The sequence below is a fragment of the Pelodiscus sinensis genome, chromosome 9 (genome assembly GCF_052426305.1).
Source record: "Pelodiscus sinensis isolate ZL-2025 chromosome 9, ASM5242630v1, whole genome shotgun sequence".
Taxonomy (NCBI): Eukaryota; Metazoa; Chordata; order Testudines; family Trionychidae; genus Pelodiscus; species Pelodiscus sinensis.
Genome location: NC_143060.1, coordinates 60,351,400 through 60,378,408, shown reverse-complemented (window position 1 = coordinate 60,378,408; position 27,009 = coordinate 60,351,400). Strand labels below are relative to the sequence as shown.

General features: G+C 51.8%; 1 long non-coding RNA gene across 3 annotated transcripts in view; it reads right to left on the bottom strand.

The window, feature by feature from the left end:
• Positions 1–5,915: 5,915 nt before the first annotated feature.
• Positions 5,916–27,009, bottom strand: part of LOC106732277 (uncharacterized) — a 46,339-nt gene continuing 25,245 nt past the window's right edge. For 2 of the 3 annotated variants that reach the window (XR_016350288.1, XR_012906037.2), the window contains 2 exons: positions 16,411–16,570; positions 5,916–6,258 (listed from right to left, as the gene is read on the bottom strand). This is a non-coding gene — a long non-coding RNA (uncharacterized LOC106732277). The remainder of the gene's footprint in view (positions 6,259–16,410; positions 16,571–27,009) is intronic. The other variant, XR_012906039.2, reaches the window with a different exon arrangement.

Genomic DNA, 27,009 nt, shown 5'->3' with positions numbered 1-27,009 from the left:
TGACCGGTTCTGGCCAGATCTTTAAGACTTTCCTGCCTGCTGTTGTTTTTCCCCCGACTTTGCTGAGCTGTCGTTCTTCCCTCCCCAGCCTGGCACGGGCAGCAGGGACTGCTGTAAACATCCCAGGGCATAAACACGCACAGGGCCTGCTTCTCAGCTGCTGTAAATCAATGGGCTTTGCCAAAGCCAGAGTGATTTACGCCGGCTGCCTGGAAGCATGTCACAGACCTGTGGGACTGGAACGGCCCTTGAGACGCTCTTTAATCCAGACGCCTGCACCTATGGCAGGGCTATGTCATAGCTAGACCATTCCTGACAGGTGTGAGTTCTTTAAAATGGGTGGGAAAGACCGGGTCTGGCCCCCGGGCTTGTGACTCCTCGCCCCCAGCACTGGGGACCCCACACCAGCATTGCTTAGACCCTGCACCCTCAACCCACTCCTGCTCCCCCTCCTGCCCAGCCCCCCCAACCCGCAGCCTCCTCCCAGACTCCTCACCTCCAGCTAGGGATGCCAGATGCTTTCACAAAAAAATCCCAAACATGGTGGGGAAAAGAATTAGTTGAGCAGAAAAAAAAAAAAGTCACTGCACCTTTAAATCTCTCCACTCACCCCCGCCCCCACCCAATGTGGCAGGGGAAGAATGTCCCAGCTGGCCTTCCGACTGAGAAAACTGGTTTTTTTACCGGACAGCGGCCACAAATACTGGATTGTCAGGGCGAAAACTGGAGACCTGGCAACCCTACCTCCAGCCTGCTTCGTGGCAGCCCCTTCTCTCACACTCCTCATTTTTGGCCCCACCTCAGAACCTAGGGGGGCTCACAAAATCCACTAGCCCAGGCCCCTCTAGGCTCTGGTGTGCAAGGGGATTTGAAGGAGTGTCTTTCTGATTCTCAGTCGGGGGCCATGTCAGTGAGGGGTTGTTGGGTTTTTTTTTGCTTCTCACTTTTGTGTAGCCCCTGACTCATTGCTTCTTGTCCTAGGCTCAGAGGTTACCGGGAACAATTTTCACCCTCCTCCTTGTAACACCCTTTTATGTGGTTGAGAACTGTCCTCGTGTGTGTAGAGTCAGGATCAGACACTAAGGTGCAGTTCTGCCTTTCCCCACTTCCAGTTCCTCTGGCAGAGCAATGACATTCGGAGGCTGGAATACAGATCAATGCCTAGGTCGTCTTTCCCAGGAAACTGGAATAAGAAGTGGCAGCCAAATCCGGAATGGGCATTCGTTGGCGACACTCCATGACCGCAAAGGAATTCGTTCTGCTGGTTTTCACCCGCTCAGAATCTAGCCCCCTGTCTTAAGGTGCAGGCTTGAGTGCTTGTGGAAAAGGAATAATAACCGTGTGTTATGAGATACGGCCCTTTTCTAGGGAACGTGAGCCTGTAAGCAATGCACATGCATCCTCCAGACCTGAGCCTTACTCACCCTCACTCTATCGGAGCTGGATATTTGGGTGCTGTGGCTGATTGGAAATTTCCACTGAGGTCATGGGATCGTAGTTGCTGAGATGAGGAATTAATTGGGACCCATACGCAGTAATGTTGGTGTTTGATTTCTTCTTCTTCTTCTTCTTCACTTTGGCAAGCATAGCAGGGAAGGAAAAAATTCTTGGATATCAGAGAGCAGATTCTGTGTCTCTGTTTTTGAGGCTAGCCAGTGGGCATGTGATCTGTGTACAAGCCCTGCTGTTGATTTATGCCCCCGGTGTCCCTTGCTGTTCTGATGAATTATTTAGAGCAGTGTTTCTCAACCAGCGATACGAGTACCCTTAGGGGAACTCGAGAGAAGTCGGGGGGTACATCAACACAACTGAAATTTGGAGAAAACTGAATTTTTGTTTTAAGTTTTACAGCTTTTTATTATTTTTGTAGTTTTTACACCCAAAAATTTCATCGCCTGCCCGGCTACAAGTAAAGTGTTTAAACAAATGTATTGCAATGGTAGAAAAAATGTCGTGTGTCTGAAAACTGTAGGTACTGGGAGTACTAATAATTTTTTTTAAAGGGGTACTTTATAAAAAAAGGTTGAGAAACACTGATTTAGAGCCAGCCGTAGGTAACTCTCATTACCCATGTTTGCAGGACGTACTAACTCACTCCCCTAAGGTTGCCGCTCATTCGGAAAGACAGGGTGTCCTGATTTTCTGAGAGTCTCTCCAGGGGGTAGGTAAGTCCTCCAATAACTTTAGATGCTCTATGATGTAATGGTGTTGGGTCAAGGTCTGAAGATGTAAACATCACAGCAGTTCTAGCAGAGGGTTGGGTTGAGGGACGCCCCGGCTAACCTGAGTGGGGGACACCAGAACTCTACGGGCTCTCATGAGGGTGCTCTAGCTCTTGACAGAGGTATGGGCAGAGGCTGGAACAGAGCAGGTAGGTCCATTCCTGACTGATGCCAACCCCACTGAGGCAGTGACTCCAGTGTATTGAGGAACAGCTACAAAGGAAATCGCTAGGCAGGCTGTGTACCACACACAAGACAGGGTAGGGGCCGCACGTAGAGAGCAGGGTGCACGAAAAGGCGCTGGGGAAACCACAGTATTGCCAGGAGGCTGATGTCGGGAATCATGGGATGCCCTCCACAGTCTTCTCTGGCTGCAGATGGATGGCTAGGGAAGAAAGGGATGTACCTGGGTCTGCTATCTGAGGCCATGTCTACACGAGGAAATGATTTCGAAATAACTGAATTTGAAATACTAACTCCTGAAATAACAAAATCGAAATAGCGCGTCCCCACTACGGGGAAGCCTCGAAATAAGGGGGGTTATTTCGAAATAACTCCCTAGTATAGACCAGGGATGGCTGTTCTCTGTTTCCGAATGAGCAGTTGACAACGGCTACATCCCTTTGCCGTCTGCAGCATGGTGCCCTTGTGGCAATGCTTCTCCTCCAATGTTCTGAAAAGTCGATATCCAAAATTTCCAGTCAGAACGAGGGTGCTTCCTGCTGTGGTCATAGCAGAGGAATTCTCTGCTTTTCCTTTGATTGGTGTCCTCACTCTGCTCCCACCCTAGCATGGACCCCCTTTGGTATCTGCTGCAATGGAGCGCGGTGGAAGTTCAGTTAGCTGAGTAGATGTGCTCCTTAAAGTTGCCCACGTCGGGCCCAGACCTACACCCACAGAAGTCAATGGGAGTTTGCGCTTGACTAACAAGGGAGCAGAGTCAGGCCCACGGAGCACAAGGCTTCTCAACAGTCCAGGAGGCTCCTCCCTTAAAATATTCCTCACCTGTCCCGGCTACCCCGTGAGGTAGCCTTAGAGGTATCTCTGGGACCTGTCCCTGGGGAGTAGGCGGACTCCCCTCCCTCACCGCCCCCCGTCAGTGGCGCAACACTGCCCTGGCCAGAAGGAGGAGCATCTGGCAGAGCCAGCGAGTGTTATATAAACTGTTTGTGTGGTGTGAGGCAATGAAACGGCCCGGAGGGATGAATTAGTACAGCATGTTCCGGGCCTGCCTTCTTGGTACTTCTCTGTCCCACACAAGTCACGCATGTTGGAACATGCTTTGCCCCCTCTTTCTCTGCGAATAGGAAATAACCGACATTGCGGCAGCTCTCTGGTGTGACTGAATACCTAATTGTACACCTCACTTGTCAGGACGGAGGGCCTCGGTCAGCGTTTTCCCTGAGCGAGCGGGTTTCTGACAGCTTCATTTAGTGGCAGGGTGAATACAACCACTGCCCGGTCTCATTGTTTGATACTTCTGGGCCGTTGTCTCCTGCGTTCTGCCACTACCTGGTCCTTTTCCACCCTGCTGGCCCATTTCTCCATGTTCCACTAAACTCTTCCCATCCCTTGCAGCCCTCCCTACATTGGAGGGAACGTTGGCTCCTCCCAATCTTCTCCAGAGCCCCGAGGATCTCCACACGTGCTCACAGATCTTTCGAGAACACATTTCCCCCATCCTTGGGCTCCCTCCTCATCCTTCAGCCCAAAGTACGGCTTCCTTTGGAACCCATGGACGCTCCCCAGAAGGGGTGTGGTGTAGAGAGACGCTGAATGCGCTACCTGCACAGGCTCCCCCACACTGCATCCATAAGAGAACACAAAATAGGGAACGGGAATTCAGCTGGCATTTCCTATGGAGACACTGAGGCCACCCACTAGCTTGACCCAGCAATTTCACCCTTAAAACGGCTGTTCCGCTCCTCCTGCCGCCTCTCTAGCCTGCATAGGCCGTGCTGGTTGACAGTGTGCAAATGAATGCGACGGAGGCGTGTTAGTGAGCGCAGATGCACTAGTGAGGTGTCCCCACAAGCCAATGGACAGGAGAGAAAAGCAAACTCAGGCTGATGCCGGATAGCATCAAAGCAAAACCCCCAGTGGCTCATTCCCCAAAAGCCTCTTGCCTCGAATTCTCATCTGAAACCCCCCTTTTTGCCTTTGTTTTCTGCTTCCTGGGCTCCTGTTCTAACTGGCTGGCTTTCCTGGCATGAGGAATAACATCTGCCCTGGTAACCCTACCCTGCCTCTGAAGGGGAAAGGAAAGAAAGAGCTTGAAATGCCACTATCGAGGAAACCACCGTAATAAATAACCCAGGGCACTCGTGCAGGGCACTCCTGTCTGTCACAACTGTAGAGTGGGTCAGGAGAGCTGGCCTGTTACGCTGTTTTCCAGTGTAGACTGGGCCAGTGCTGAGAGTCCTTTCAAGTTGCTGCTTGTTTTTCCTCAGCGTGGGTGAGTGGAGCAGTTGGCTGTAGTCCAGAGGGCAGAATCACACCAGCCTTTCAGTCTGAGGATTACACAGTACACATATGCATTGGCCCGGTGAGCTGCAGCTGGCTGTTTCCTTGCTGAGGTTCAGCTTTTCACTACTCGTGTGCCAAATGAACCACGTGATCAGCTTGAGGTACGAAGCCTAGTGGTGGGTCCTTGAGATGGGCCAGAGCATGTGAGTAGGGTTGCCAGGTGTACGGTTTTCACCTGGACAGTTCGGTATTTTGGCCTTCTGTCCAGTAAAAAAAAAACAGAGAATACCGGACATGTAAAATATCTGGTATTTTCTGTTTTCCTCGTACGGATGGCTGGCGGTGTCTGCGAGGGCGGAGAGAGCGAGGAGCACGGTAATTTAAAGGTGCAGCGGCTTTTTTTTCCTCAAAAAGATGGCTGGTGGCATCTGCAAGGGCAGGGAGAGTGAGGAGTGTGGTAATTTAAAGGCGCAGCGACCTCTTTTTTTTTTGCTCAACCAATTTTTCCCTGCCTGTTCAGGATTTTTTATGAAGGTATCTGGCCACCCTACATGTGGGAGGGGCCCAGAGGTTGTAGCTGGAGGAGTGGGGAAACATGTCAGAAGATTGGTGTGGTGTGAGTGGGGTAGGGCCTACTCTGTCACTGAGTCCCTTGTGCAAGACTCAGATTTTCAGTGCTTCTTTGCATAGGCGCCATCCTATTCCAGCCTACTGGATGATCTGAGGAGATTCCTTTTTGCTCACACAATCCACTGCTTGGGTTCTGTCCTTCCACAGGACCAGGGCCTCTCCTTGTCTGTGGTGGCCGCAAATCAAGACCCTTCATACAGATGACAGCCCTTGCTCAGCCTGGTGGCAATAGTAAGAAATCAGGGGACTCTGAAAGTCGTGGACCAACTCGGATGTTTTATTGCTAAGGCCAGGTTTATACTACAGCCTTATATTGGTACAACTCAGGGTATGTCTAGACTGCATCCCTCTGCTGGCAGAGGGATGCAGATTAGGCAGGTCGACATTGCAAATGAGGCAGGGATTTAAATATCCCGTGCCTAATTTGCATAAAAATGGCCACCATGTTTTGCCGACTTAGCACTCTGTTGGCAAAAAGTGGCAGTCTAGAGGGGGATCTGTCGAGAAAGAAAGCCTTTTTCAACAGATCCTGTAAACTTCTTTGCAGGAGGCCCAAGGAATCTGTCGAAAAAGGCTTTCTTTCTCGACACATCCTAACAGAGAGTCTGGATTTCCAGACATGCTGTGGCATGCAGCGTCCAAGAGCGGTGGTAGAAGATACACACAAGGCACCTAGGGCTTAATTCTGATCCTTCCCGGTTTGCCATCAGTGTAACATCAGTGGCTGTGCCTGCAATCAAGTTACTCCAGACGTACAGGGCATCGTGCGTGAGAAGAGGATCAGGCCTAATGCCCAGGACTCGTTTTTCATGTGCTGGTTGTTGCGGTCGATCCATGCCCACACTCTTTACTTCTTGTAACCGCAGCGGGTTCTCTTTGGCACCCAGAGCTGCAGGCTGTGAGGGGAGAGCAGGGTCATGGAGAAGGTGATAGACCTCGGCTGGAGAGAGATGGGAAAGAGAAAGCAGTGGGTTAAACGGGGAAGAGGTGAGGCGGGCGGCCGCTGAATGCAGAAAGGGCTGTGTGGGGGAGGAGGAAATAGGAGGAAACACGTGACGGGTTTTCAAATGAAGGCCGCCTTTCTCATTCCCGGTCCTCTGAGGAGAGCAGCCGGCAGGAAGCTGCAGCAAACTGGGCTTCTGTAGAGCCCCATGGGCAATTTGTATTCTCAGCCATCAGCCCAGTTCAGGCTCAGACCGTAGGAGTGGAACCAGAGCCTCCCATATAGGTGAGGGCTAGCAAAGGAGCAGTTCTGTCCCCCTGAAAAGGCAGTATTGCCATAGCAACTGCGTGGTTCCCTCCTTGCCACTAACTAGCTTGTTGGCTGAATTTTGGTGAGATTCAACCTGTATTGGGGGGAGAGTGATTTAAAGGGACAAAACCTTGTTGTGGGCCAGCTATCCCTCAACAAAAGAGAGAGCTCGGAGCTCAATCCCAGCTCTGTTTGCAGTAGGGTGCCTGTCAGGGCTTTGGAATTATGTCACATCAAGGGAAGGAAGCAGGCGGCCACATACGTTGCTGGGAGAGCTCAGATGTGCCAAATAGTGCGAGATCCTGCAAACATGGCTTTGGTGGGCAGAACTCTCCCCTCTGTTAGATCCAGGCACCAAGATCCCAACTCGCCTCCAGTCCCTGACTTCAGGGGGGCCTCTGTCTTGCCCAGACCTCTTGCCAGCATCCTGGAAGCCCCTTTAAGGCATCTCTACTTATCACCATCATCCCAGGAACACGCGTGCACACTGCATGCGTGCAGATCTCGAGAAAGGGGAAATGGTAGGAAAGGTCTAATGCATCAGCCAGGGGAAAGAAAAAAAAAAAATCAGAATATGGATGTCAGCACAATCCAATTTGACTGGAAACTGCTGTAAAGAATTATGCAGTCAAATCTAATTTAGACACTCAGTTAGGAGCTAAACAGGAAACACCGGGATCAGCTTGGCATGTAACCACAGAGGACTCCATGGGTTGTGCCAGACAATCAGCACGAGGCAACTGTAAAGCAGGAAGTGGTCAAAGGGATCTGCCGCATCCACTGTGCTTTTAATCAAACGTATTTCTCATAATTCCCTGGTGTTTTTCATAGCCTCTTAGAGATTGGGCAATGGCGTTTCGCTTCCTTTGCCTGCTCGTGTTTCCTTGGGTTCCTCTAGCCAATGTGCCTGATAAGCTGGGTGATATGAGAAGCAGTGGGGAGAGCTGCATGAACAGTGTTGGTGCAACAGCTGCTTGACTCAGAGGAATCAAGGGAAGGGGAGCACCCAAACGTGTGTTTTGGTTGGTGACTCACAGAAATGGCGGCTGTTGGATTCAGCGGGAGAGGAGCTGATGGGGTTTAATTTCTCAACAACAAAGTGGCAGCTGTCTTAAAGCACATTCTATGTAAGATGCAGAGAATCCACTAGACGTACCTTGTGAGAATGTAACGGTTTAAGATCGGTCACATTTTCAGCTCACCCAAGCCGACACCAGTATTCTCTTCTTGTAGGATTGGTTGGGCTCTGCTTTGTATTCCCCGCCCCCTTGCAATCATTCCTTTCCAGGAGAAACCACCGCTGGGGGGCTTATGAATAGCCAACAGCAGGGCTACTGGGTTTCGTGTCCCAGTGTCTTTTATACCCCATGACCCTGCCCTGTCTGCCCAGATTCTGAATCAATCAATGAAGGGGGAAGCCAAAGGAATTCTGGGAACTGGTCTGTTAGGCAGTGCTCATATGTAGGTGGATACTATATACCCTAGCTGGTGTATCATGCCTGACCAACGCAGGCGACCGGTGTGCCAGGCCGGGGAAAGGCTCTGCCTTCCCAAATTGCCAGCCTGACCTGCCCACACTCCGCCCCAGAACACCTACTCTAGGCATACTGGGTGTGAGTGTTGCTGGCCCCTGACTGTCCGCCCTCTCTGTGGGCTGAGGACCCATACTGCCTGCCCTCCCCAACCTGGGGTGGGTGTGACAGATGAGTGGACGGTGGGGAGGCTTCTTGGACCCCGTGGGGAGTGGGGCCTCAGTAGAAGGGGTAAGGCTGGGGGCTTGACACCCCCCCAGTCCCACCTTCGCCCACCACCCATGCTGCCCAATAAAAAAAGGGGAAAGGTGAGAAAAAAGTGGGACGTGCCTTTGTGTGGAGGATCATTGATTTATTCAGAGTTCAGGGAGCATGCCTTACAAATTCACACCAGGCTGCTAGGGAAAGGCTAAGCAAGCAGCATTTCCACGGCAAATCCAGAGTGTAATTTCCAGAGAGATTGTGGGGGGGGGGGGTGAAAGTCCACGCCAATTCAAGTGTGGGTGTGTACCTGCGATATTAAGGGGCATCTTTAAAAATCACCACACAATCTGAACTCATTTTTCCTCCCGAGCACCTCCCTCTTCACTGGCTTTCCTCTCTGTCCCATGAGATATAACAACATACACGTGTTACCCCTAATTGGATAAACTGTGACTAGTCAGTATTGCCTAATGGACGAGCCAGCCCAGTGAATCTGCCCATTGTGTGAAATACGCTAACGCACTTGTCTGTTACACAGAACTAGCTGAGGATCTGTCATATGACAGGCTGAATCAAAAAACCATAGGCAAGTTGTGGCTATTTTGCATGCTAAGTCAGATGTCTCCGTTTCATGCCCAGGACGTTAGAGTGTGTTAGGATGTCTTTGTTGTTGTGCCCTTCCACTTCCTCAAAGCCAGGAAACTGAAATTCCCCACCACGGAGAGGATCTGTGCACTGCTTTTGCCCTCTTTTGCAGGATTAAGTGGATCTAGGGAGTGCCCGGACGTTGTGCTGGTCCTTTCTTTATGCATAAGTTTCACTCACAGAGAAGGATTTATTCTTAGCTACAACAGTAGCAGTTGCAAGAAAATCAATTTTGTTCAATTTCCAGCCAAAGGAGATCAGTGAGGAATGACGCAACAGAAAATTCCACATCCAAAACACCGCCCACTGCCATCTATTGCTTTTCTAGGAAATGCGTGCTCAGATGAGGCATGGAAGGGAAAGAAATTGCCTTTCCCATAAGAAATCCACATGACCAATGATCATGCCAGCTGGTCACCAGAGGACCCCCTTTTGAAAAACCAAATTCTCTTGGGATGCGAAAAATCTGCAGTGTTTTAAACAAACAATGTAAACTTTTCACATCCCAAGAGAATTTGGTTTTTCAAAAGGGGGCCGCTGGTGACCAGCTGGCATGATCATTGGTCATTGGTCAAGGAACCCATTTTTCAATAGAAAGCTAACCAATTTTATGATTGAGATAGGCTGCAGTGCAGGACCCGTTGTGCAAAATTGGAAAGAGAATCTTGCCCATTTGAGAGCCAGTGTCCAAAGAAAGCTATAATAAAGCACTCATTGACTTCTGTAGGCACTGGAGTTGGTCTTTGGTGAAAGGTCACATGGCTACGTTCAATTTTCACAATTTGGAAGCTGCTGCTAACGTCGATTTTGTTCTTATGCCAATTATTTTATTCAGTCTTTTCTCAAGCAAATTCTCCTATTGAGCCTGAGGCATTTACACAGAGAGACAAGGTGGGTGGGGTCATATAATTTGTTGGACCTACTTCTGTGGGTGAGAGAGACAAACTTTTGAGCTTACAGTGAGTTCTGTTTCAGGTCTGGGAAACTTACTGACGGCACATCTACACTTCTGGGAAGATCAATACTGCAGAGATCAATCTTCTGGCATTCGATTGAGTGGGTCTGGTAAGGACCCGCTAAATCAAACTCTGAGGGTGAGGAGTTTCGGGTTTGATACTGGGGAGGAGTAAGGGAAGTCGATGGGAGAGTTTCTCCTGTCAACCTCCCACTGTGGGACCACCCCAGAAAAGGGATGCAGGTTATGTCAACTCCAGCCATGCAGTTCACATAGCTGGAGTTGCATATCTTGCATCAATTTTCTCCACCACTGTAGACCTGGCCTCAGAGTGTCAGCTAAATGCAGGGTGGATCAGATTGTTTAGTATAAGTCAACAACACATATTTCAAGGGCCCATTCGTGGTGGACTGGCCCTTTAACAACCCTCCATTCTTAGAGGGAAACGGAAAGGGGAGAGGGAAAGGCAGAGGAGATTGTTAGTGGAGTATAAATTGTTATAATCCGCCATAAATCCAGTGTTTCTATTCAGTCCATGATTTTTATGGCGTTTAAGCTCATAGGCTTGTCTTTTGAAGGCGATATACTGATTTCCTTTGAGGATGAGGACTGAGAGAGGTCAGGCAGAGTCCTCACTTTGTGAAAAGTGTTCACCCACAGGTGATCGGGTGGGGTTTTCCTTTGATTATTTTCCTGAGTGAGTTCATTCGAGAGTGCAGTGGCTGTCTGCTTTCAGCCCCAGAATTGTTACTGGGCGGGTTAGTGCCCTGGAGGAGGTGCACCCCCTGTTGTGAGAGGCATGTGTAGGGCCCCTGGAGCTTGGGAGGTGTGTGGTGGGGGGTGTTGATCACTGTCGCAGTGGAGCTGTGTCTGCAGTGTTTTGCACCTGTTGTTCTGGCAGGGTCTAGTGCCACTTTGAGTTGGTGTGTTCTGGGCTATGGGTAGCTTGCTTCTGATGATGCACTTGGAGAGATGGGGAGGGGGGTTGTTTGAAGGCCAGAAGCAGGGGGTTCAGGAAAGATTTATTTCAGGGCACAGCCCCTCTGGAGCGTGGGTTGTCATTGTTTGGTGATACCCTGTATGGGTTCTCTGTGTTGGGAGGTGACAACTAGGGGTGTGCGGTCGGGGAGGGGTGTTATTTCTGTATTTCTTGGGTAAAGAACAAGTTAGGAACTATTTAGAAAAGCTAAACGTACACAAATCCATGGGCCCAGATTTAATGCATCCGAGGGTACTGAGGGATTTGGCAAATGTCATTGCGGAGCCTTTGGCTATTATCTTTGAAAAGTCGTGGAGATCGGGAGAAATCCCGGATGACTGGAAAAAGGCAAATGTAGTGCCCATCTTCAAAAAAGGGAAGAAGGACGATCCAGGGAACTATAGGCCGGTCAGTCTTACCTCGGTTCCTGGAAAAATCATGGAAGGGATCCTTAAGGAATCCATATTGAGGCACTTGGATGAGAGGAAAGTGATTAGGAATAGTCAGCATGGATTCACAAAGGGCAAGTCGTGCCTTACCAATCTGATTAGCTTCTATGATGAGGTAACTGGCTCGGTGGACATGGGAAAGTCAGTGGATGTTATATACCTTGACTTTAGCAAGGCTTTTGATACGGTCTCCCACAATATTCTTGCCAGCAAGTTAAGGGAATGTGGATTGGATAAATGGACGGTAAGATGGATAGAAAGATGGCTAGAAGGCCAGGCCCAGCGGGTAGTGATCAATGGTTCGATGTCAGGATGGCGGTCGGTTTCTACTGGAGTGCCCCAAGGTTCGGTTCTAGGACCGGTTTTGTTCAATATCTTTATTAATGATCTGAATGAGGGGATGGATTGCACCCTCAGCAAGTTTGCAGATGACACTAAGCTGGGGAGAGAGGTAGATACGCTTAAGGGCAGAGATAGGGTCCAGAATGACTTAGACAAATTGGAGGATTGGGCCACAAGAAATCTGATGAGGTTCAACAAGGACAAGTGTGGAGTCCTATGGAAGAATCCCAAACATAGTTACAAGCTGGGGACCAACCGGTTAAGTAGTAGTTCTGCAGAAAAGGACCTGGGGGTTACAGTGGATGAGAAGCTGGATATGAGTCAACAGTGTGCCCTTGTAGTCAAGAAGGCTAGTGGCATTTTAGGTTGCATTAAGAGGAGCATTGCCAGCAGATCCAGAGATGTCATTATTCCCCTTTATTCGGCTTTGGTGAGGCCACATCTGGAGTATTGTGTCCAGTTCTGGGCCCCCACTACAAAAAGGATGTGAACGCATTGGAGAGGGTCCAGCGGAGGGCAACCAAAATGATTACGGGGGTTGGAGCATATGACTTATGAGGAGAGGCTGAGGGACTTGGGTCTGTTTAGTCTGCAGAAGCGAAGAGTGAGGGGGGATTTGATGGCAGCCTTCAACTTCCTGAAGGGAGGTTCCAAAGAGGATGGGGAGAGGCTGTTCTCAGTAGTGACAGATGGCAAAACAAGGAGCAATGGTCTCAAGTTGTGGTGGGAGAGGTCCAGGTTGGATATTAGGAAAAACTATTTCACTAGGAGGGTGGTGAAGCACTGGAATGGGTTACCAAGGGAAGTAGTGGAGTCTCCATCCCTAGAGGTGTTTAAGTCGCGGCTTGACAAAGTCCTGGCCGGGTTGACTTAGTTGGAATTGGTCCTGCCTAGAGCAGGGGGCTGGACTTAATGACCTTCTGAGGTCTCTTCCAGTTCTATGATTCTATGATCTATGTTTCTATGAATGAAGCAGGTTCTCCCAAGGAGTTTGGGTGGCCTGTTCCAGGATGTGATCTCCTTCTCCGGACTGCTCTTATTTACACTCCACTTCCATGTGCCCTGGGAAGCAGCAAAGAGTCACAGCCCAGTGTGCTCCCATACCTCACTCCCCGCCTCCTGCCCTCCATCCAGCCGGGGCCAGCAACTGGGATCCGGGCTGGGGAGGGCTTTTGTTTCAATTCTACACTGACTGGAGAGGCCCCTTCATAGGTTATCTCAGGGTGTTTCTGCCCCCTTTGCACGGCCAGAGAGACACAAAGGGGTAATGATCAGGCACACGGCGTAGGAAATCATTCCAGGACTGGCAGGATGGGAGTCTGCACTTTTGTGGGCTGAGCGGTACCTGCCTGTATTATTGAGATGCCTTGTCTAGCCAGCACTTCTGCTCGCGAATGCAGCCTCCCCAGCGCTGCCCAGCCTGTAAGATGTGGTTTTGTGCATGCTGCACGTCCTCTAAGTCCATTCACTAGACTTTCCAGTCAAGGCACAAGCTCATTTCTTCTAGCTGCCTGGGTTAAATGGCAAGATGGGGCAACGGCATTTTGGCTGGCTTGTGACTGTGGGCCTCGTAGTCTGTTATCAGTGCCAATGTGGGTTCTGAACAGCGGTTTCCTAAAGCACACAAACATACAAGCCTGGGCAAGCGAGCAACCAAACCCAGCCCTGCTGCTTAATGAAGCTGATTCTCCTACAGGTAAGAGGGCGAAGAGAGGCTGTTTTGCTCATCCAGTGATATGGAAACAGCAAGCCAGATGTGCTGACTTCATGAGCTCATGCAGCTTTTGCCTTGGGATCATTCCAGCACACTAGAGATTCTGAGCCAAACCCTAGCCAAAATTCTGGGCCTTCACATAGGCCAAGAGGCATAGACCCAATGGCACATCGCACGCACACAAAGAGCAACGGAGCCAGTTCCCCCACAAAGTCTTGAAGGCTGAAGGTGTTCACAGGATGTAAGGTAAGGGGGAGTTTGGGAGAGCACAGCTCCCCATCCCCAAGTGGGCCTTTGGATGAAGACACGTCTCTCTCCACGTGACAGGTTTTCATGACAAAGTGGTACAACTGCCTGAGCCCTGTTGTCGCCTCTGCAGCTGCAGCCTGAATGACCATGGGTATTATATTTACTAGTGTGGGCAGAGCTGTGTCACCCTACTGTCCTGCTTTCTTTTCCCCCTGAGCCTGAGGCTAACATGTTACACAGAGAAAGCTCCTAAGAGGTTTGTTCTCTTTACTGATGAAAGAGACAGATGCACAGTGGTTGCTCCCACTAAGGTTGCCATGTTTCCATTTTTCACCCGGACAATTCGGTATTCTGCCCCTGTCTGGTAAAAAAAAAACCAGAAATTACCGGATATGTGAAATGTCCCGTATTTCCTGTTTCCCTCGGACGGAAGCCCGGTGGGGATTGTTTTCCCTGCCTCGTCTGGCGGGGGCGGGGGAATGAGGCACACGGGGCTATTTAAAGGTGCAGCAACCTTTTTTTTTTTTTTTCCCCTCAACTACTTTGGTCTCCCATTTTTTGGTTTTGTTTTGTGTTCAACCAAGTTTGCCATGTTCGGGATTTTTGTTGAAAGCATCTGGCAAGCCTAGCTCCCACCCAAACGACAATGATTTAACCTGGGCTTGATAATAAACAAAAGTGTTTTTATTAAGTATAAAAATTAGGATGCATGTGTTTGCAAGTGAAAACAGATTAAATGAGTTATTGAGCCAAAATAAATAAAACACACCAGCTAATCCTAATACAGCTAACTGGGGGAAAAACACCCACAGCTCAGGGCTTGGGTTGTGTGGGAAGGAATCCTATGTTCTAACTACTGCTCTGTCTATAGTGTGCAGCACTGAGACATGGGGCGGGGGCTGCCCCACCTGGCCCCTCCTGGTTCTAGCTCTGCTCCAGCTAGAAGCATTTAAGCTCATGCTCTAGATCCCTGGCCATTCACTGGCTGCTGAGGGAGGAAGATGGGAAGGGAGTGGCCCTGTGAAATGCACCAATCATGCTGCAGGGGAGAGTGTGGAGAGCCATTCTGTGCAGGACAATTGGGCCGGGATTTTCCAAAAGGCTCAGCCACGGCCTATCTGCGCAGCATCCACTCGCCAACAGCAAAACTCCTGTCGACTTTAACAGAAGCAGCATTAAGCCAGTGACTCACCCCCTCGGCACTTGCCTGCTTTGACTTCTGAGGCTGGGGCTTTCTCTCTTCTCTTGCATGTGGTCGTGGGGAGGGGCAGGCTGCTCACTGCCCTGTCCTCCCCCACTGGGCAGCACCTTCATACAAGCTCATGGCTTGGATCCCCTAGACATCAGCATCTGTCCGGCCTCAATTCCACCTCTCCCATTGGCTTCCCTGTCCTCGTGGGGCCTCACTGGTACATTTACAATCCAGCTGCAGGGAGATTTCCTTTAAAGCCCGTGCACAGAGTTGTAGTCAGGCGTTGCAGTTCTCTGCAGATTCCTGTAGCCTGAAGCCCTGGCCTATTTGGCTCCTTGGGAAAGGCATGACTGTTTAGCTCTGGTTATTATGACTACAGCAAATGTTTGCCTTGCTCTTGGCCGAAGTCCATCTTCCTCCTCAACAGTGTGAGTTACACCCTGAGGTCGTGTCAGGATATTCCACCCCCTTCATTCAGCAACCCAGCAGCCTCTCTGATGCTCCCAAAGGGTAACCAGGCCGAGGTCCTTTTTCCCGACGGGAGGGAGATGTCATGTCACTTGACCCTGGGTTATGGTTTTCCCACCCAGCGTGTCCAGGACTAGGCAACCGAGTTGCAAACGCCTCTGTCTGGTGCCGCTTATGCTCTTAGGACTCCCAGCGCAGCTGCTGTATAGCCCTGAAAGAGGTGAGCTGTGTCCTAGTTTAGACGCTCCTTTGGCTATGTTAGGGGCTGGGGATGTTGGATGATGATAGCCCCTAACGTAGCCAAAGGAGCGTCTAAACTAGGACACAGCTCACCTCTTTCAGGGCTATACAGCATCATCATCCAACATCCCCAGCCCTCCAGAACCATCCCAGGGTCAGCTGGAGTCTGCACCACTAGAAGTTTTAGTTACAGAGGCACCGACTCACTTACGGAGTTCTGTTTGGTGAAGATGGAGTTCAACCTTCTTGTGTTGTATGAACAGCCTTTCCTCCCCAGACTGACACTGCTTATGCTCGGAGGCCAGAAGGGATTTGCTGGGGACTTACAAAGAACACTTTTACATAGGTGTGGGAATTAGGGGTGCAGGGGGTGCTGCGGCACTCCCAGGCTCCTGGCCTCGTACCCAGGAGCCCAGCGGCTGGCCCCACAGCCGGGGACCCAGCTGCCACCCTGCACTTTGGGGGCTCTGTTGCTGGCGCCACACCAGGGGTCCCAGCTGCTGCCCTACGCACCATTCCATGTGCAGGAGGCTGTGCTTCGGCCCTATGTGCTGGGGGCTCTCCTGCCAGCCCCGGGTCCCAGCTCCTGGGCCCACATGCTAGGGCTTTCTTCTGGCTTCATTTGGGGGGAGGACAGAGGTAAAGGGAGAGGTACCAGCACTCCCACTCTTAAAAATGTTCCTGTGTCTTTTATAAATTAAAATGAATCAAACATGGATCCTTTAAGAAACTTCGCACCGTGACTGGATTTTCTTTGGCCTGAATTATCTTAACAAGGGAATAGCCCAGACATTGCTCCCTGTCCACATAGTTAAAATTAGTTGCAATCCTGTGCACAGACTATATTGGAAGAACGTCAGTTGTAATTTACCTGAGTCCTTGAAACGTGCAGCTCGCACTGCTCGGTAGCCGCCTGAACAGGACAAGGTCAGAGAAAGTCCACCATTTCTTTGCGGGAAAATGAGAATGCACCAGCCTTGTTATCCCAAATGGAGTTTCCCACACACTGTAACCCCAATGCACTGGTTGTGCTAAAACAAGAAGAGAAGTTTATCAGCTACAGATAGATGTGAAGGGCTGACAAGCGATGGTGCATAAATCAGTATTTGTTACAAAAAAATAAGAGTAAAACACAGGCTAATACCTAACGTAGCAAGCTGAGTGAGCAGATGAGAAGGGTGGTCTCTATGCTCAGTCAGTTTCACAGCATTTCATGGAACCCCCCTCTGCCTTCCTTCCACTCTTTGAGAGTTGTTGATGTCAGGAGCAGAAATGAAGGAGGTGGAGGGCTGAATTGGAGAGCACCTGTCTCTCATTCTTATGCCACCCTTGTGTCTTTGAGCATCACCCCCCTCCACACACGCATCCTGGGGTGCAGGTGACAAGTAGTTGCTTGTGGACATGAAGGTTGCCCTTGTCCCTGTGATGAAATGTAACTTTCTCCTTCACACTTTCCCTTTGCTTAAGTAAGCAACAGCCCACTTGGGTTTGTGGATACCTGTCAGGGCATGCCCGGGTGTCTTTGTCTCTGAAAAACTAATTTGGCCTGCCCTTCTGATTCTACTGCCATGCTATAGTGCAGAAACATGTAGCTTTGGATACGACATTGATACAGGCCTTTTACCAGGACAATAATGTCCAGGCATCCTTTGTAGCAAATGTAGCATAGTCTTGTAAAAGTGGAAATTTAGTTCAGAGGGTCTCAAACTGGTGGGGATGGGCCCCCATGAGGGGACACAGAATGAGTTGGGGGGAAGGGGGTGTTAAAAACTTTAGGGAAAACCCACTGCCCTCTTTCTACCCACAGCAAGGATGACTAGCAAAGATGATCCCTTCGGACCTATCCGGGCCCCAGATGGTGCTGTGTATTTGCCTCTAGATGGCGCTGTGCATTCCGACTGATTTCTGTTCACATGACTTCTGTTCCAGCGTTGCCATCTGCACGTTAATCCGTTTGCGACGGTGCGGGGGGCACATTTAATAGGCATTGACCACAGTCGCAGTGTTGCTTTTGCTCTTGTTACAATGGCTCATGGGCTCTGTTTGAATCAGCGCCTCACTGTTTTTAATATTCACGGAGAGTTGCATGTTGGTTTTATTTGTTTTGGTGTATGTACTGGGATGGTGGGCAGAGGGGGTGTAAACTCCTACGGACCCAACAAATAGGGGTGTGATTATATACATTTTAGCTCCACTGGTGCGGACTGTCACAGCCAGTTAAACCGGCCACCTCTCTACTGAGATGAAAAAGACCCCAATTGCCAGCTGCCAGGGTAGCTTTTTTGGATGTGGGCACAGGACTGAGACCCACCAAACTCATGCCATATCAGCAAAGCAAGCCCACTTAAAACTAGGAATAAACAAAGGTCTGGGTGCCGCTGCAGGGCGAGTGGCTGAGCATGCGACACTTTTCCGAGGCTGCAGGGCCTCACAACTTCCGAGAAGGTTCAGCGGGGAGGGAAGAAAACAACTGAAGTGATCTCCTGCCTTTTGGGCCTCACCCTGGGACCATGCGCTGGCTGGAGGCTGCATTCCAGCTCCATCACGGTGATCCGCGTTAGTAACCGAAAACCGCTACTAACCAAGGGGCAGAAAACCCGTCTGGCGCACGCCCAGCCTGCTCCCCACTGCAGGTGTGAAATGAGCAATAGAAGTCAGACCGACAACACACAGCAACAGAGAGAGGGAAAACAGGCTGCTCCGTCAGGCAACGCGCCACAACTCACCCACCAGGCTATAAGCCGGTTTTGTCCAGAATGACTCTGCCGGCAGAACCAGGAAGCCCACAGCCCTCCACACACTTCGACAAAGATAGATTGCGATGGCAGCTCAGTCCTCAAAACACCACACACGCCCTGATGAATGTGATGATTCTGGCCTGGCCTCTTTCCATGGCTCTTTCTCATATTTTAACACCCCGCCCCCACTCTGAGATCAGACCCATTGACTCTCCAAGCTGATTGTGGTTCTACCACAGACCCCCCCTGTCCCCAGCAGTGACCAATGGGGCTAGAGGCTAACCCCTTGAGGGGCTATACCATAGATCTCAGTCTGCACTGCCCATGGAGAGCCCAGAACCTGTTGCATGATCCACACCCCAGCTTGGACGATGCATGAATATGTCATGAAACTCTGAGAACAGCGAGCTGTTTGCTTGGCTCCTAAAATTTGTTAGCTAACCAGAGAGATTCCACCAGTCAAAGGGACCCGGGGCAGACCCAGTTCTGGTGGAATTAAATCCGGCATTGCTCCTGCCATTTTAATGTGGGACTGACACCGTCAAAATGACATGGTCTCATGGAAGTATAGGACCGGAAGGGACCTCGAGAGGCCATCTCGTCCATTTCTCACAGCAGGGCTAAATATTCTTGGTCACACTTGACAGGTGTTTGTCTCACCTGCTCTTAAAATCTTCCCCTACAACCTCTCTGGGCAATTTCTTCCAGTGTTTAACCATCTTGTCAGGAAGTTTTTTCTAAGGTCCACCCTAAGCTGTCCTTGTTGCAATTTAAGCCTGTTGCTTCTTGTCTGGGATTAAATAGACTCATTCTCCCCCCCCCCCCCACACACACACCCCAGCCTCCTCCTTGTAACCACTTTTTATATTCTTGAAAACTGTTCTGTCTTCTCTTCTCCAGAATACACAAACCCAGTTTTTTTCAATCTTCTCTTCTAGGTGATGTTTTCTAGACTTTTAATCATGTGTGTTGTTTTCCTCTGGACTGTATCCGATTTGTCCATGTCTTTCCTGCAATGTGGCACCCAGAATTGGACACATTTATTCCAGCTGAGGCTTTATCCACATGGAGTTGAGCAGAAGAATTATGTCTCGTATCTTGCTGAGAACATGCATCCCAGAATGATGTTTGCTTTTTTTTGCAGCAGTGTCACACTGTTGACTCATATGTAGCTTGTGATCCACTGTGACCCCTATTTCCGTTGCTGCCGTACTCCTTCCTAGACGACCGCTTCCCATTCTGTATGAGTGCAACGGATTGTTCCTCCCTAAGTGGACACCTTTGCATGTGTCCTGATTGAATTTCATCCTATTTACTTCAGCTATCAAAATGCGGAGGAGGTCAGATGAAAGAGAGAGGGTTCTGGGTCCTCGCCGGCTAGTGAAAAGGCAACTAAGAGAAGGATATGAGTGAAGATTCAAGATGCTAAAGAGAATGTGGATGGAGGGGAAGGGATGGGGGTGGTGACCCAGATAAACTCTTTGATCTGATAATAAACTCCAGAACTCCAGCCCATGAGCTAAAAATAAGGAAGCAGCCGGCAACTAAATAAATGCAACTTGGTTCCAGCCAAAGGGCTGGTGGGCCAGGCAGGCGAACCCAGCGCTTTACTCTGACTAAGCCCCTTATCCACACAGAGAAATTGTTGGGGGAAAAGACGTTGGTCGTGCTGCAAAACGGGCCCGTTGCAGCTGTGTTCGGAGGGTTCCCTGAGGTCCCGGGCCCTGGGAATGTTGCACAAATTCAGGTAACATGAACCGGGGCCAAGCGGGCTGTTTGTCTCTGTTGCCATTGCTGTTTCGTGCAGAGAATGATGAATCTGCGGGCCCTGCAGCGGCACTAGCAGGAGCAGACACGTTTAAAACGAGCACTGGCCTGGCACCACACGCGGAGCAGCGATCAGATGCCAGCCCCCCACCTGGCAGTTGTCAGGAAAGGCTTCGGTGCTCCTCTTCCACCCACAGCTTCTCAGCCCCGCTGGGCCGGGAGGAGCCGGGCTGGCCGCGCTGAGGTGAACGCTCGTCCGTGGATGCAGCTGGCCAGACGTGCTGCGTTGCCGCTCGGCCCCAAGTCTGCACCATTCTTGGGCACAAAAACTGAGCCCGGCTCCTGCGCTACCCCTTGAGAGCAGACGTGGAAGTCAGGGGTGCGCCCTGGTGCGCCGCTCCAGCCAGAAGAAGCCTGCCGGCACTGGGGCGCTCGGCTGCAGGAGGAGGCGCGGCCGCTCCCAGCTCAGGGCCCTCCGGCAGCCTCTCATGCTAAGCAGGCAGGCAAGTGAAAGGGGACTGGCTGAGGAGGTGTGTGCTCCCACACTGGGCCAAGTCTGCCCCAGCCCCAAGCCCCCCTCAATGCCCCAGCCCCAAGCCCCCCTCAAGGCCCATGCCCCCCTCAAGGCCCCAGCCCTTTGTCTGAAGCTCCCTGCCCCCCTCCCCCCAAGATTCGCACCAGGACGCTGCTTGCTGTTCCCCTTCCTGTGAGGGAGCAAAAGGGAAGCGCACAGCGCCCCGGCATTCCTCTCCCTCCTGGCTGCGGGGGACGGGCCAGAAGAGTGACCCCCACAGGTTATGAGCTTTCCTCTCGCTCCCTGCCAGTGACGGGAAGGAGAATTGGGGAGAGGCTGCCCTGCCTCAACAGCACCCTGTCCGTCTTGCTCTCCCCTGGCACGCACGTATGCCAGCCCCCTGCCTTGAGCCCCCCCTCACACCTCAAACCCTCATCCCCTCCTCACACCCCCAGCCCTGACTCCTTCACCCCCACCCCCACCCCAGTGCCTGCCCCAAGGGAAAGCTCCCACACCCTCTTGTGGCTCATTTAGAGGCTCATGGGCTCCCCTGAGAATCGCCCCTTCCCCAGCAGTCCCACTAGCACATGCAGACAAGAATGGGTGACGTTCGTCCCATCGGTTGGGTCTGCAAGGGGCCGGATTAGCTGCTGGCCTGCACCTGGTGCCATCCGGCCCTGATGCAAAGTGCGTGTAGCGGTGGCATCAAAGGTGGCACGTTGGAGCAGCAGCATTTCACGCTCACTGTGCCATGCCGGTGACTGTACAAATGGCGAAGGGGGCTCTGGCCGAAGACGCTGGAACCAAGAACCAGCTGCAGAGAGGCCGGAACCCACCCACGGGAAAGGGTCAAGCAGGGCGCTAGGGGAGAAACAGACAGATGGTTGCCACATCGGGATAGACACAGGCTTGGCCGCCTTGAAGGCGGAAGTTCTGACCTGGGCTCTGTTACTGACCCCCTGTGGGACCCTGGGCAAGTCACTTATCTCGCCGTGCCTCAGTTTCCCCACTTGTAAAATGAGGGCGTTAATACCGGGCCCGCCTGCCATGGGTGCTGAGAGAAGAAATGAATTATTACGCTGGAGCGCTTCGAGTCGGCTGCACGGCGTTCAGTGCTAGGTAAAGGCCTATCAATAAATGCCAGTGTCTTAGGCGGGATCTCAGAGGAGGTAAATTATGACAGCTCATTCCAGTTGAGCAACACCAAGTGATCCTGCGGCAGAGGCAGGGCCTGCAGCGGCTGACTCCAGGCTGGGTTAGGAGCCCGCAGGAGTTATTTGCACATCTGCAGCCCCTCCCGGGTTGGGACACACCTGGGCATGCTTTTGAGTGGTGCCTGCTGATGTCTCCCGCTGATTCTGACCTGCTCGGTGCCCAAGGGCAAAGTCACAGCGAATGGAAGCTTGTGGTGTGATTTACGAGCCTGACAGCGTCATCCCAGTGCAGGTCAGGCCAGGCCCACACCAGCCCTGTATCCCCTCCCCCCCCCGCTTGCATCACTGAGCCAAGGTAACCCTTCTGCCGTGTACCCACCTCCGGAGGGCTCCTGCTACTTCCATCAGTCCCCGGCTGACGCCCGCCTGTGTGGAAGTATCGTTGCGCCGTGAGCGATCGTAGCGCCGCTCGCGTGTGTCCTCCCCCCGCGCCGCTTGCTAATCTCTCCCCCACCCACCGTGCTCCATGGGCCCCCGGGGTAAGGAGACGGCGGCCAGGGTGGGAGCCCTTCGAAGCGGCCGGACGCTTGTGTGCGCAGCTTTGAAACAGGCCGGAGCCATGAGGGACGCCCCAAATGCGACGCGCGCCAGAGAAATGCCCCTGTGGTGGGGGAAGGAAGGGTAACGGAGCGGGTGGGCCGGGGGAAGGCCGCAGTCTGGGGCCTTGCAGAGCAGGAGGCAGGGGCTCAGCCAGGGCAGAATGGGTCCGAGGTTCATGCTTCGGCTCTTTGCCAAGGACGCCCACGAGAAGCAAAGGGAGCGGGGAGCAGCTGGAGTAGCGGCTGCTCTCCTGAATGCCAGAGATAGTGCTAACCCTGAGCCTTCACCCCACAGGCTGCGGCTCGCTGCCGGCCTGCCCACGCAAAGCCAGGGCCTGTCACCACAGTCACAATGCTGAGATAGTTAAAGAGCAGAACCCCGAGTGTGGATGCAACCCTACCAGTATATAACCTCATTATCCTGGTCTAACTGCCTGCCCACGAGGGGCCGCCCGGGGATAATTAGATGGATAAAAGTCATCCCACCCCCTAACTGACATAAGCAGACCAGTAGATAAACCAGGCTATAGTCTAGAAACTTCACTGGCCTATACACGGCACTGCTCGGAGGAAGCTCACCACCATCACTGCCATTCCCAGCTGGGCAGGAAGGGAACGGCAGCTGGCTCGCAGAGGACACTTCTGCAAAGAAACGGCTGGACTCAGTGTGATTCCCAGGGCACGGAGGGGCGGATACTCCCGGGGAACCCTAGCGATGCAATCTGGCACTGGTGAAATACCCCCTGGCTGTGTCTAGACTGGCCAGTTTTTCCGGAAAATCAGCCGCTTTTCTGGAAAAACTTGCCAGCTGTCTACACTGGCCGCTTGAATTCCCGCAAAAGCACTGACTTCCTACTGTCTGAAATCAGTGCTTCTTGCGGAAATACTATGCTGCTCCCATTCAGGCAAAAGTCCTTTTGCACAAAATTTTTGCACAAAAGGGCCAGTGTAGACAGCTCAGATTTGTTTTCCGCAAAAAAGCCCCGATTGCGAAAATGGCGATCGGGGCTTTTTTGCAGAAAAGCGCGTCTAGATTGGCACGGACGCTTTTCTGCAAAAAGCGCTTTTGCGGAAAAGCGTCTGTGCCAATCTGGACGCGCTTTTCTGAAAATGCTTTTAACGGAAAACTTTTCCATTAAAAGCATTTCCGGAAAATCATGCCAGTGTAGACATAGCCCCTGTCCCCACTGCGGGGCTAGCTGAGCCGTTGTGGGCAGCCCGATTCATTTAATCATCTCCGAACCGGGGCCCAGGAATGTTTGCTCTGCTTTGGGGTGCTCTGTTGTCCCACCCTGGCGGGGCTTGGAAACATGCATCAGGAGAAGGAGCATCAATGGAAGTAGTGTTGACTGGAGGCAGCCCACAAGCCCCTTTGCGAACCAGCCCAGCCTGGAGGGAAGAAGCAAGGCTCCATATAAAGGGGAGGGTGATTAAAATGATCCCCGTGTTAGTGGCAGTGGTTTGCACAATGTGTGGCCTCGGTGTTTCTTTCAGTCCCGCTGGCGCAGGGGCCTACGGAGAGCAGAATTTAGACACTGGGCTGAAGCGTCCCTGGTGCAAGTCCCTGACTCCAGGGCAGACACGTTGCGGGTCCAGTCATGACCAGATCTGCCTCTCAGGCTGCATCAGGATGGCATGGCTTTGGGGGGAGACGTGGCCTCTCCACGCCATTGTCAGAGGGCCAACTTATTCGCCACATCCCAGGCCTGGCTGACCACCGCCAGGAGGGCCAACCTGCGCAGGCCCTGTCCTGATTCTGCAGGGAAGGGGGCCGCCCTAGATTCCTGGTGTGGGGCTGGCAGGATGTGGCAACCAGTGACACTGTAGCTGGCATGGAGGGGGCACCGCTGAAAGACTGCTCCCACGGCGAGGGTTGCCTAGGGAGCTGGGGGAGGAAACACAGGCATTGCTGGGGCGAGGATGAGGGAGGACTCTCTTACTTGCATTAGCCGGGCAGTGCCATGAGGCAGCACCCCTGGCAGGCGTCCTCAGGGTACTTTTGGATTTGGAGTGAGTACGAATGACAGGCCCTATCTGTCCTGGAAGATGGGCCCCTTGCTCTCTCCGGTGGTCTTCCTTTACGGCCACTACGCACCGGTAACCCAGGGAGCCCAGCACCCCTGCTAGAAGAGTGCCACAGAAGTTGGCGGTGGAAGCTTTCATCAGAACACGGCAGCCGGCTGGACAGCCCAGCCTTAACACCTGGGCTTGAGGGCCTAGGACCCTCCTGGGGGCAGGGAGCTCTCACCCTGGCTCAAATGTGAGCTCTCGGCGCCCAGAGCCAGAGCGGGGCCCCAGCGCGCCAGGCTGGGACGGAGAAGTGGGCAGCGGAGCTGTGGTGAAACGGGCCGTGCCCACTCCATTGATGTCCCACATGAGGCTGGAAAATGCAAAGCGTGCCAGGCTGGGGCAATAGCTGGGGTCTAGGGGCAAGTGGCAGCAGCATCCTGGGAGTGAACGGGGCAGCAAGAGCGCACACGGCTGGGAGCAGCCTGGCGTGTGGCTGTTCTCTGACTGACATTCTGGGTTAGAATAGTGCCTCTCCCCAGGCTCTGGAGCCCGACACTCACAGCTCAGTGCCACACCACTGGGCCCACTTTGACAAAGACCAGAAAGCTGTATCAGCCCTTTGGTCTGAACTCCCACCTTGTTCACACCCTAGTGTCCTCCCGTTCGTGACACTGTTGCTCTGACGTTGTCCCTCTGGAACTCCCTACAGACCCACAAAGTTGGGGGGTCACAAAGTCCTAGTTACCAGGGATTCTGCGAGGGACATGGGGCAGCACCGATTTCTTATTTCCTTGCCTTATTTCCCAGGAGAGAGAGAGAATCCCTGAACTGGTTCAGATCATGTTTGTTTTTTGCTAAGGAAGCAATGGCCAGCCACACTGAAAACAAGTAGGTACCACCTGAAACTAGCCAAAGGATCACATTAGCCTCGGTTGGAATATTGTGGCCAGTTCTGGGCACCACATTTCAAGACAGATGTGGAGAAAGGGGAGAAGGTCCAGGGAAGAGCAACAAAAATGATAAAAGGTTTAGAGGCATGAGGCAAGGCTGAAGGAATTGGGCTTGTTTAGTTTGGAAAAGAGAAGGCTGAGAGGGAAGAAAAAGAGAAGACATGACAGCAATTTTCAAGTATCTAAAAGGGTGTTACAAGGAAGAGGGAGAAAAATTGTTCATCTTGGCCTCTGATGATAGGACAAGGAGCAATGGGCTTAAACTGCAGCAAGGGAGGTTTGGGTTGGACATTAGGAAAAACTTCCTGTCGGGTGGTTAAACACTGGAATAAGTTGCCTAGGGAGGTTGTGGAATCCCCATCACTGGAGATATTTAAGAGCAGATTAGACAGACCTCTATCAGGGATGCTCTAGATGGTGCTTGGTCCTGCCATGAGGGCAGGGGGCTGGACTCGATGACCTCTCGAGGTCCCTTCCAGTTCTAAGTGTTCTATGAATCTGTCATTTTGGACTTTCTAGCAAGTGTGCAAAGGTGGGGCTGCCTGGCTTGTCTCTCACTTCCAACAACCCTGCAAGAGGCAGCCCTAGTTTGATCACTGGCATGCCAGGGCCTGATTCTCCATGGGCCGACACCTTGTTCAGTCACTCACACCTACGCCGGAGGGGTGTGAAATGCTGGTAAGAGCTGCCCCGCAGTGCAAGGCCCTGGGAATGAATACATTACCCTCCTTCCTTGGGATTTCTGGGGCACATGCAAGATTTCAGTCCGCTTCAGAGTGCTTCCTGGAACCAGCTCAAGTTACACTGCGCCCTGCAGGATCATGTCCCTCCCCCAACCACTGCAATGGGACTGCCACCTCCAGCGTGAACCCAGCGTGCGGTGCAAGCATTGGGGCTTTCTCAAGAACCAGCTGATGAATCTATCCCTGACACCTGGCAGAGAGGGAGGAAGCACAAACCCCAGCCATCAGGGCAAACACAAACTCATTTTAGCCTGACTACAGTAATATCACCCAGACTTGGTAAACAGTCCAGAATTCAATCCAAAGTCCTCCTGCCGGGTCAAGGACAGCGAGAGTGCAACAGGTATTCACGGGTACACCTTCTAACACCACAGTGAGCACCATAGATTAGATTAGAACCCCGAGGTGGCCTCTTGTTATTTGCAAGAATGGGGTTATCAGTTCTGGTGTCCTGGGGAAACTCCAGTTTCCGGCTCCCTAAATCCCACGGGCAGTTTCAGCTGAACTCAACGTTCTTCGTCACTTCAACTGTGTCTAGACTGGCAAGTTTTTCCGCAAAATCATCTGCTTTTCTGGAAAAACTTGCCAGCTGTCTACACTGGCCGCTTGAATTTCCGCAAAAGCACTGACGAGCTCATGTAAGATTGTCAGTGCTTTTGCGGAAATACTATGCTGCTCCCATTCGGGCAAAAGTCTTTTTCCGAAAAACTTTTGCACAAAAGGGCCAGTGTAGACAGCAGAGATTTGTTTTCCACAAAAAAGCCCCAATTGTGTAGCCAGAGCAGCTGTGCTTTTGTGGAAAAGCGTCCTGCCAATCTAGACGTGCTTTTCCGAAAATGCTTTTAACGGGAAACTTTTCCATTAAAAGCATTTCCAGAAAATCATGCCAGTGTAGACGTAGCCTTCCTGTCTGAAACCACTGCACAGCACTGCTGCTGTGAGACAGCTGCTGCATTTCGGGCCATAGCAGCAATATGCATTTCTGCAGTGCTATT